Source organism: Salvia miltiorrhiza, chromosome 1, assembly GCF_028751815.1.
Source record: "Salvia miltiorrhiza cultivar Shanhuang (shh) chromosome 1, IMPLAD_Smil_shh, whole genome shotgun sequence".
NCBI lineage: Eukaryota > Viridiplantae > Streptophyta > Magnoliopsida > Lamiales > Lamiaceae > Salvia > Salvia miltiorrhiza.
Window position 1 is genome coordinate 33,993,375 of NC_080387.1, and position 9,862 is coordinate 34,003,236.

The 9,862-nt window shown below is 36.3% G+C and overlaps 1 long non-coding RNA gene across 1 annotated transcript; it reads right to left on the reverse strand.

The window, feature by feature from the left end:
• Positions 1-2,775: 2,775 nt before the first annotated feature.
• LOC131021576 (uncharacterized) lies at positions 2,776-5,887 on the reverse strand. Its single transcript, XR_009100995.1, has 4 exons — positions 5,676-5,887; positions 5,571-5,600; positions 3,659-3,723; positions 2,776-3,073 (listed from the first exon to the last, which is right to left on the reverse strand). It is a non-coding gene; the product is annotated as an uncharacterized LOC131021576 (long non-coding RNA).
• Positions 5,888-9,862: the final 3,975 nt, after the last annotated feature.

Sequence of the window (9,862 nt, forward strand, 5' to 3'; positions counted from 1 at the left end):
TCGCCTCAAATTAAAAACATACTATGAATTTTTAATTTTTGAAATACCAATAAATTAATTTTAACTGATAATGTGTATAAATATATAAATCATCAAATATCAAAAACAATTATAAATGATAATAAGTATTATTATGTATCATATAATATTCTAAGATGTACAAAATTATTTATTTGCATATAATTTAATGGTGTATATTTTTTGAATGCATATTTATATCATATTTTTGTGATTATTTTGTTTAAATACAATTTTTAAAATAAAGTTCCTCTGCAACATTTAGAGATTTGATTTAAAGAAAAAACATGATTTGTTTTCATAAATAAAATTGGTCAATTTATTAAGTTTAATTTATTAGTATTGAAAAATAATGTTGCGTTATTTTAGTTGGATTTTGATTTTAATTAAAAAAATGTATCTGAAAATTACTTATATCAGTAAGTTGTAAGCGTATACATGTCATGTAATTTGAATAAACATGACAACAATTATTTTTATATGCATTAAAAAATTATGCTATTTATCGATATTTTTTATCAATGAGTAAGTGAAAAAATAAAGGGTTGAACATGAGATATATGTAGTCATTTTCAAAAATAAAAGGGTTGAGTACCAAATTCCCTCTGTCGATGGCGTCCCTATCGCCTATAGGACCCTATAGTCAGGGTTATAGCTATTTACTACCTCAATGTGGCAAAATCGCACCAAATAATCCCCCGCGTTTTAACGGCGGTTAACACTGTTAGAAAGGGTTAAAGTACTATATTCCCCCTATAGAGTCTTGTACGCGATAGGGACGCCATCGATAGGGAGAAATTTGGTACTTAACCCAAAATAAAATGTATATGATTTAATATTTAAAATTTTATTTTTAAATATATATATATATATATATACACACACAAAATTAATTATTTTACAAATTTATATTAATATAAATTTCACTTTAAAAAATTATTTTTAAGATAAAGAGTTCTAAAATGAATAAATATAAGTTTTATCTTTTTAGTTCGAGCCCCACGGCCCACGGTGGGCGATAAAAAAAAAGTTTTATCTTTTTAGTTGCATTAAATTGTTATAATAATAAAAATATAAATAGAAAAAAATTTAAAAAATGATATCTAATACAAATATAAAAAATAAAATAAAATAAAATATACATTGAGTAGATAAAAGGGATGAAAGATGAGAATCATAACATTAAATTTGGAGAAAGGAGAGAGGATAGAGGAAAGATGAGAGAGAAAAAATAATAATTTTATGACTTTAAATGATAATAACTTATTCGTTTCAAATTTTTATATCAAATTAAAGATCTTGTTGTTATCTTTAATTTAACATCCATGTTGAATATCTTTTTATGAATCAAAGTTGATGATTTTAAGAAAAAAATCAAATCAAACAAAAAAAGATAAATGAAAAGAGATAAATTTTGGTGGAAAAATGACAGTAGCCCAAGGAGACAAAAGGTAAAAGAAGGCAAAAACATACTTTAAACAACCAAAGGACAACCAAAAAATGGCTCCACCCTCAAACAACATCAAAGAATAAACAAACCAAAATAAACTAACCTATAATCATGGAAACAGAATCTAAAGTTAAGATAATCAAGCTGATCCATCCTAACCAGAGCAAGAAAAGACCTAGGAGCAGAGAGACGGTGGAAAGTAGATAACTCGGTCTTTATTGTTTTTAATTTATTTATAAAAGTAGAGCTCATCAGGCACATTGATCTTCATTTCTATTTAGCTGGAATCGCTCAAGTGCTTTTATGTACGATTGATGAGCATTGTATTTGATGTGGATGTTGATCCCTTAAATACTCTGTGGGACACAACAAAGGCATATTTATTTGTTCCCTTGACTAGAACTAGATTTGAAGATGTAGTGAATGAGATCAAACTAGGATCTAATTCAGAATGTTACAAAGCCTGGAACAATCCCTTCAGAAAGCTAGATCAGATGTTTACCTTGCACCAATGGACGAACTCTAAGTGGGGATCAGAGGGAAAATGGTTTTGGAAAATTAAGAAATGGCATGACCTTCGAGCAGAAATGTCATGGCACCAAATTCTTTTAGCAACAACTCCTCTAATCTCGTAGGTAGAGGATGACACTTCTGCTCGAAGGTCATGCCATTTCTAATAGTATAAAATTATTTGAAAATATTAAAAAAAAATATCGCGCCATTTCTGCACGATAATACCAATGAAAAGAGTAAAAAAAAAATATATTTTTTGAATATTATATTTAGAAGATAAAATTCTGTAAGTTACTTATATTATTCTATAAAATAGCTCTAATAAAGATAGTAGCGTTAAAATGAAAATGAAACCATCTTATAGTTAGAGGCCTGTCAAATGAATGACCACGATCTTGACAAAACCTTTTTATCCTATGATTATTATTATCTATTTAAATTTTCACCAAAATATCTAGATATTTTTCTTTCAAATTTTCTATTAGTCTTGAAAGGTTTTTGCAACTTTTAATTACTATTTTTTACTGATTTGCATTTAACAACATGTTTTTTTGAGGCGTTAATTGACTGTAAATCCACAAACTATTAGTGAATTTTGCTATTTTTTCAACTATATAAAGTTGTAATATAAATACATAAACTTTAGCCTATTCCGAAATTTGCCCTGAATTTTAATTTCGTCCAAATAAAAAATACATGATAAAATTAAAGATGATATATTAAAATAAGGTGTCACAGCCCACTATCCCAATGACGGTTTAACCGGGGTTATGACTTGGGTGAACAATAAGAAATGGAAATTTAAAAGGGATTTACTAAATAACCAACATTAATAACAACAAACTAGTGGTATATATATATATATAACCACTTGGGTAATTAACAAATGAGCCAGCCATAACGACTAAACCCCAAATGAAAGTTAAACAAAATGAAGGAGTAATAAGTTCCACAATACGATAACAAATTCAGAGTGTTTGCAGCGGAAAAACGTGTGAGTTATGCATATGGAGATGCATACTCAAGGTTTCATTACATAAACATCAAAAGGGAAATCCGCTCAACACCGATCCATTCCATCGCCTGCTCAACCTGCACATTTAGAAATACATGCAGGGCTGAGTATAAAAATACTCAGTGACATAAGCCGAAATACAACATGCATACATATATAAATTGAACTGCCATAACAGTAACACACAGGGGTTTTCATAAATGACTTGCGCTTACTAAAACATTTCGTTCATTTTCATAAAGATGGATGCATCCCATTTTCAGTCTATATGATCCATATTTGTCCTTTCTATCACGCGTCGGGAAGGAGGCCTCCTTACCACGGACGCCAAGACCGGTCGCAAGCGACTCGCGGTCTCCATAAGTGTACACGTTAACCCTAGCTAGCGACCTTTGTCTAGCATAGGATCCCAATTGGATTTCCTTTAAAGTTGGCGAACCAACACAGATAGGATACATATAAAAACATAAACATTTTGGCAGTCAATCATTTCATAAACATTTCATTTTCATAACATTTTCATTTTCATAAAGGGCATTGAACATATAAGCATTTTATAAGAACTGAATAAATAGTCAAAACATATCATGCATATATATTCGCATATGAGGCCTACGTCACGCAGGGGATCTCTATATACGTAATAATAAAATAATGCCCACCTCAATTGTTCTTAAAGCTGGCGTGGAGTCGTTTCTTCTTCTGCTTCACTTTCTGTCGCCCGGACCTTCATTGATGAAGAGTCGAAAAGTTCGTGAAGAAATTGTCATAAGACAAAGTCTAATTCTACGTGCCTAAGGTATCTTTTAATGTTTTAGGGTTCTAGCATCCATATTAATCTCGTTTCATTCAATCAATAAAATGTAACCAATTATCATGTAACTATCATATAGGTTCGAACCCATTTGTTCGAACATCAACATGTACATAATCCATAACCTCCCTCTACACCCGTCATTTAGTCAAGTACTCCATTAATTAAGAACAAGCTATATATTATCACCCTGAAAATTTAATCATTATAAATCATGCTTTCTCATACTTCGCACATTTTCATCACTTAAATAAATAAATCATTTATAAACACATGCTTAGCAATTTAATATCTCAATTAAATCCCAAGCTCATTTGATAAAGTAAATCATATACTTAATCATTCTATAACACAATTCCACATTTTTTTATCATGTAAATAAATAAGAAATTCCATTATTCATTTATAAATAATAAAACATTTTAAAATCCATTGAGATGAAATAAAACATTTTAACCATTTAAAAAAATCCATACTCGTAAGCTTTGAAAATAATTTTATCATGTAATAAATGGGGCTTAATCCCAAAATATTTGCTTTAAAGTCCATTAATAATTTAAATAATAGAATGGACTTCATTTAGAATAAATAATCCAACTCCCAATATTAAAATTTAAATCAAGAGATTTAAATTCACTAAATAATTTAGTGAAAAATCAAACATTTTTTTTATAGAATTAAGGCCAAAATTCGTAGGCCTATATTTAAATAACAGCTCAAAACTTAATTAAAATTGGGCCTAAACCTATTAAATAAAAACCCATCAGATTTAAAGGCAAAATGGGCCCAACAGAAATAAAATAAAATCGGCCCACTCTTTTTTTTTTTAAATTTTCGGCCCATCCTCATTATAGGGCTTAAGCCCAAATTTAAAAAAAAAAATCTAATACTAACATATATACACAAACACACACACTCAGCACACACAACACTCATCTCTCTCGCCTCTCTCACGCCTCTCCCTCTCACTTCAAGAAACGCACACACACACACACAGCTCATCTCTCTCCCTCTCCTCGTTTCTGCCGCCGCCGCCTGAGATCGGCGAAGGTCCGGCATATCGCCGTCGTCCTGCTCCTGTCCCGGTGAATCGACGGCAGCCGCGCCTCATCACGGCCCATCCCCTCTCGGTATCTCTCTCTCTCTTCCTGCTCGCGGTGGGCAGTCACCCCGGCGACCACAGTGCCGCCGCGACGACCTCAACAGCACCGCTGCCTGCTCTTCTTTCTCCCCCTCGGCCGGTCGAGCAACGGCATCCCGAAGGGCCGCCGCTCGTGCCGCTGCTTCCGCCGCGTCGCCGCCGTCTCTGCCGGAGAAGATAAGTCCTTTCCCCTTTCCTACTTATTCCCCTTTTCTCTCTTTTCTAAATCTAAAACTCAATTAATCTTTCTCCTCTCCTCCCAATGTCTGACAGAAAAAGGAAAAGGCGGCGGCTTGCCGCCGAGCCGTCGCCGTCGCCGGCCCTGAGCAGCCGTCGGCTGCTCTCACTCCTCCCTCCGTCCCCGGTCACACACAATAAAGACACAAGAAGGCCCAATTTCAGTCCAGATTCACATATAGAAAGTTAGGGTTTTTGTTTAGAAATTATGTTCTTTCATCATTTCTTTTTATCAGATCTTGAAATCCTTGTAATTGTAATAGTTAGGTGAAAATAATGATTATGAGTGTGTGTTTGTTTGTTGGTGGTCCTCTGATGCTTGATAAGATGATGTAATTGAAGCAATAATAATCTAAAAGAAGTTGTTTATGCTGGAAATAACCTTGAAGAGGCAGATGAGGATTTGTGGCTTCTGCATAAATGATGCTAGGTGTTAGAATGTAATCCTCGAAAAATTAAATGGAGGAAATAAACAAAATTTACACACCTTGATTCTTGATTTGGAACTTGAAACAAACTTGATAATTTCTTTGAAGGACCCGTGAGGAGTAGGAGGAAAGAAAATGGTAATTTAGAAGATTAGAGAGAGAGGATTTCTTAATGAGGAATCTGCAAGATGTAGTGCTGAATATGGAATGTAGTGGTGGAGAAATAAAAAAAATGAAGTGTGTGGAGAGTTAGGTGTATTGGTGGGGAAAAAGGGTGTAGTAGTGAGGAGGTAGTGGAATAATGATTATTTAGTGGAATGAGTGTATAAGATGGCCGGCAATGATGAGTGTAAAGAGTGTTTAGTGGAATTAGTGGAATTAGTGGAATAATTTGTATATGATGAGTGTTTCCAACACCATCAATTTATTTAAGAGATAGATGTATGTGGAAATGAAAAGTATATGATAACGTATTTGTAATACTAATTCCGGGTTTCCATATAACGAAGCTTCGTTATAACTCTCTACAAATTACATATTTTATAACTCGTTTTATAAGTCGAAAATTAATCACGACTTCAATTAAATAATAGAAATACTATTTCTGTCGTATATAAATTAAATAACATGACATTGCTAAGTCAGTTATAATCCGAAATAATAATTATTGACTACTCAATAATCCTTTAAATCTCAAACGGATTCAAATAATAATAAGAATTTAGCACATCAAAATACATATATAACAATTAAATAAATTAAACCAGTTTTATTATTAATGGATGCCGAACCCTAATTATTAATAATTCAGTCTTTAATTAGTGATTAAAAGCCGGGATATGACATACTATCCCCCTTAAAAGAAATTTCGTCCCGAAATTTGTACCTCAGGAAATAATTCTGGGTATTTCTCCTTCATGCTAGACTCGAGTTCCCATGTTGCCTCTTCTTGATCATGGTGCTTCCAAAGGACTTTTACTAAGGGTATCGATTTATTCCTTAGTACTTTAATCTTCCGATCTAGAATAGATTCGGGTCTCTCTTCATAGCTCATATCTGGGCTAAGGATAACGTCGTCTCTTTGGATCACGTGTTTTGGATCATAAACATATTTTCTCAACTGCGACACATGAAACACATTATGCACATTCCCAAGGCTTGGCGGCAACGCCAGCCTGTAAGCTACCGGGCCCACCCTTTCTAGGATCTCATAGGGTCCTATAAAACGGGGTTTAAGCTTACCCTTTACGCCAAATCTTGTAATCCCTTTAGAGGGAGAAATCTTCAAAAAGACTTTATCCCCACACTCAAACTGCAAGTCGGTTCGACGTTTGTCGGCATAAGACTTCTGTCTATCTTGGGCCTCTTTAATACGCTGTCGAATCTGACGGACGATCTCAATCATCTCGCCTACTGTATCTGGCCCCAAGATTCTTCTTTCGCCGACTTCATCCCAGTAAAGCGGCGATCTACATTTTTTCCCGTATAACGCCTCATAAGGTGCCATGGCGATAGTTGCTTGATAGCTGTTGTTGTAAGCAAATTCGATTAGTGGCAACACACGCTCCCAATCTTCTCCTCTATCTAGCACGACAGTCCTTAACATATCTTCTAGCGTTTGAATTGTCCTTTCGGACTGACCGTCGGTCTGCGGGTGGAAAGCTGTGCTGAAATTCAACCTTGTCCCCAATTCCTTCTGCAAGCTTATCCAGAATCTGGAGGTAAACTTAGAATCTCTGTCGGACGTGATTGTTTTCGGCACCCCATGTAAACGCACGATCTCCTTAATGTAGAGTTGGGCTAACTTATCTGATCTATACGTGATAGGGATAGGCAGAAAGTGTGCACTCTTCGTGAGTCTGTCAACAATGACCCATATTACCGTGTTACCTCGTCTTGTTTTTGGCAATCCTGTAACAAAGTCCATTGCAATATCGTCCCACTTCCATTCTGGAATCTCTAAAGGTTGTAGCTCGCCGTAAGGTCGTTGGTGTAAAGCCTTTACTTGCTGGCAAACTAGACACTTTTCGACGAATAAAGCCACGTCTCGTTTCATTCCTTCCCACCAGAAATTTTCTTTTAGATCTTGATACATCTTAGTGCTTCCCGGGTGGGCGACATAAGGAGTGTCATGGGCTTCGCTCATGATCTTGTTCTTGAGTTCCTCGTCATGAGGGATGCATATTCTCCTCTCAAAGAAAATAGCATTATCGGCTTCTTCGTGGTAGTTCTTAAGATTTCCTTCTCTTATCTTAGCTCGTAATTTCTCCAATTTATCATCCTTCCTTTGAGCTTCTACCACCAATTTCCTCAAATTCGGTATAATCGCGACCACCCCCGCTATTGTAGCAGGTGGGTTTATCACCTCTAATTTCATCCTATCAAAATCTCGTATGAGCTCTTCTTCCTTTGTAAGGATGTATCCCAGTTTCAATGGGACCTTGCGGCTCAATGCGTCGGCTACTACATTGGCCTTCCCCGGGTGATAATTTATACCACAGTCATAATCTTTTACTAATTCGAGCCACCTTCGCTGTCTCATGTTGAGATCTTTTTGCTCGAAGAAGTACTTCAGACTTTTGTGATCGGTGTAAATCTCACACCTGACACCATATAGATGATGTCTCCAAATTTTTAGTGCGTGCACTACCGCCGCTAGTTCAAGATCATGGGTCGGATAATTCAATTCGTGTGGCCTAAGTTGCCGCGATGCATATGCAATCACTTTGCCTTCCTGCATCAAAACGCATCCTAGTCCGTTCTTTGATGCATCCGTGTAGACCACATACTCCTTGTCTGGTTCCGGAATTGTTAGCACTGGCGCTGTAGTTAGCTTTTCCTTGAGCAGCTGAAAACTTTCTTCACACTCGTTAGTCCATGTGTATTTAATTCCCTTTCGGAGCAATTGCGTCATCGGCCTTGCTATCTTGGAAAATCCCTCAATGAATCTTCGATAGTAGCCAGCCAATCCCAAGAAACTTCTGATCTCGTTTGGGGTAGTTGGCGACTTCCATCCTTGTACTGCTTCCACTTTGGCGGGGTCCACCTTAATACCTTCTGAAGATACAATATGTCCCAGAAATGTAACTTCTTTGAGCCAAAACTCACATTTGTTGAATTTGGCATAAAGGCGTTCATCCCTAATAGTTTGCAAAACAGTTCTCAGATGTTCCCTGTGTTCTTCTTCATTCTTGGAGTAAATGAGGATATCATCAATAAACACCAAGACGAATTTATCCAAATAAGGATGAAATACTCTGTTCATGAGGTCCATGAACACAGCTGGTGCATTTGTTAGTCCGAACGGTACAACTACGAACTCGTAGTGACCATATCTTGTTTGGAAAGCCGTTTTGGGTATATCTTCATGTCTAACCTTTAACTGATGATACCCAGACTTCAAATCGATTTTGGAGAAAACACTCGCGCCCTTGAGTTGGTCGAATAAATCATCAATTCTGGGCAATGGATACTTGTTCTTAAGCGTTAGCTTGTTCAGCTCTCGATAATCGATGCACAATCTCAAGGTTCCATCTTTCTTCTTGACAAACAGCACCGGCGCTCCCCATGGGGACACACTAGGCCTGATGAAGCCTAGGTCCAGCAACTCTTGTAACTGGATTTTCAACTCTTCCAATTCCTTCGGGCCCATTCTGTACGGTGCTTTTGATACCGGCGCCGCTCCTGGCTCTAGATCGATGGTGAATTCTACTTGTCTGTCAGGTGGTAATCCTGGCAAATTTTCTGGGAAAACATCTTGAAAATCCCGCACAATCTATACATCTTCCATTGTCTTTTTGGTCTCAACTCCCCCATTCAGGTATACGAGGAAGGCTTGGCAGTCTTTCTTGTTCATCATCTTCCTCGCTTGTAAGGCTGAAATAATCGGCACTCTGTTCCTTCTGCATATTCCATAGAAACTTAAAGTATCCCTTCCTGGAAAGTTGAAACCGATTTTCCTGCTCTTGGCACAATATCGTGGCATAGTTCTCCGCTAGCCAGTCCATTCCCAGGATTATATCAACGTCCTCCATCGATATAACATGCAAGTTGTTTGCTATAACCTTAAACGATCCTATGGTCAGTTCTAGGTTCGAGCAAGCATGTGTTACTACTGCTATTCCTCCTATTGGTGAAGAAATTCTCAAGTCCTGATTAGTCTTTTCAGGTTGGAGCTTTAAAGTTTTTACACATACACTTGCAATAAAAGAATGCGAGGCACCCGTGTCGAACAGAAGTATAACAG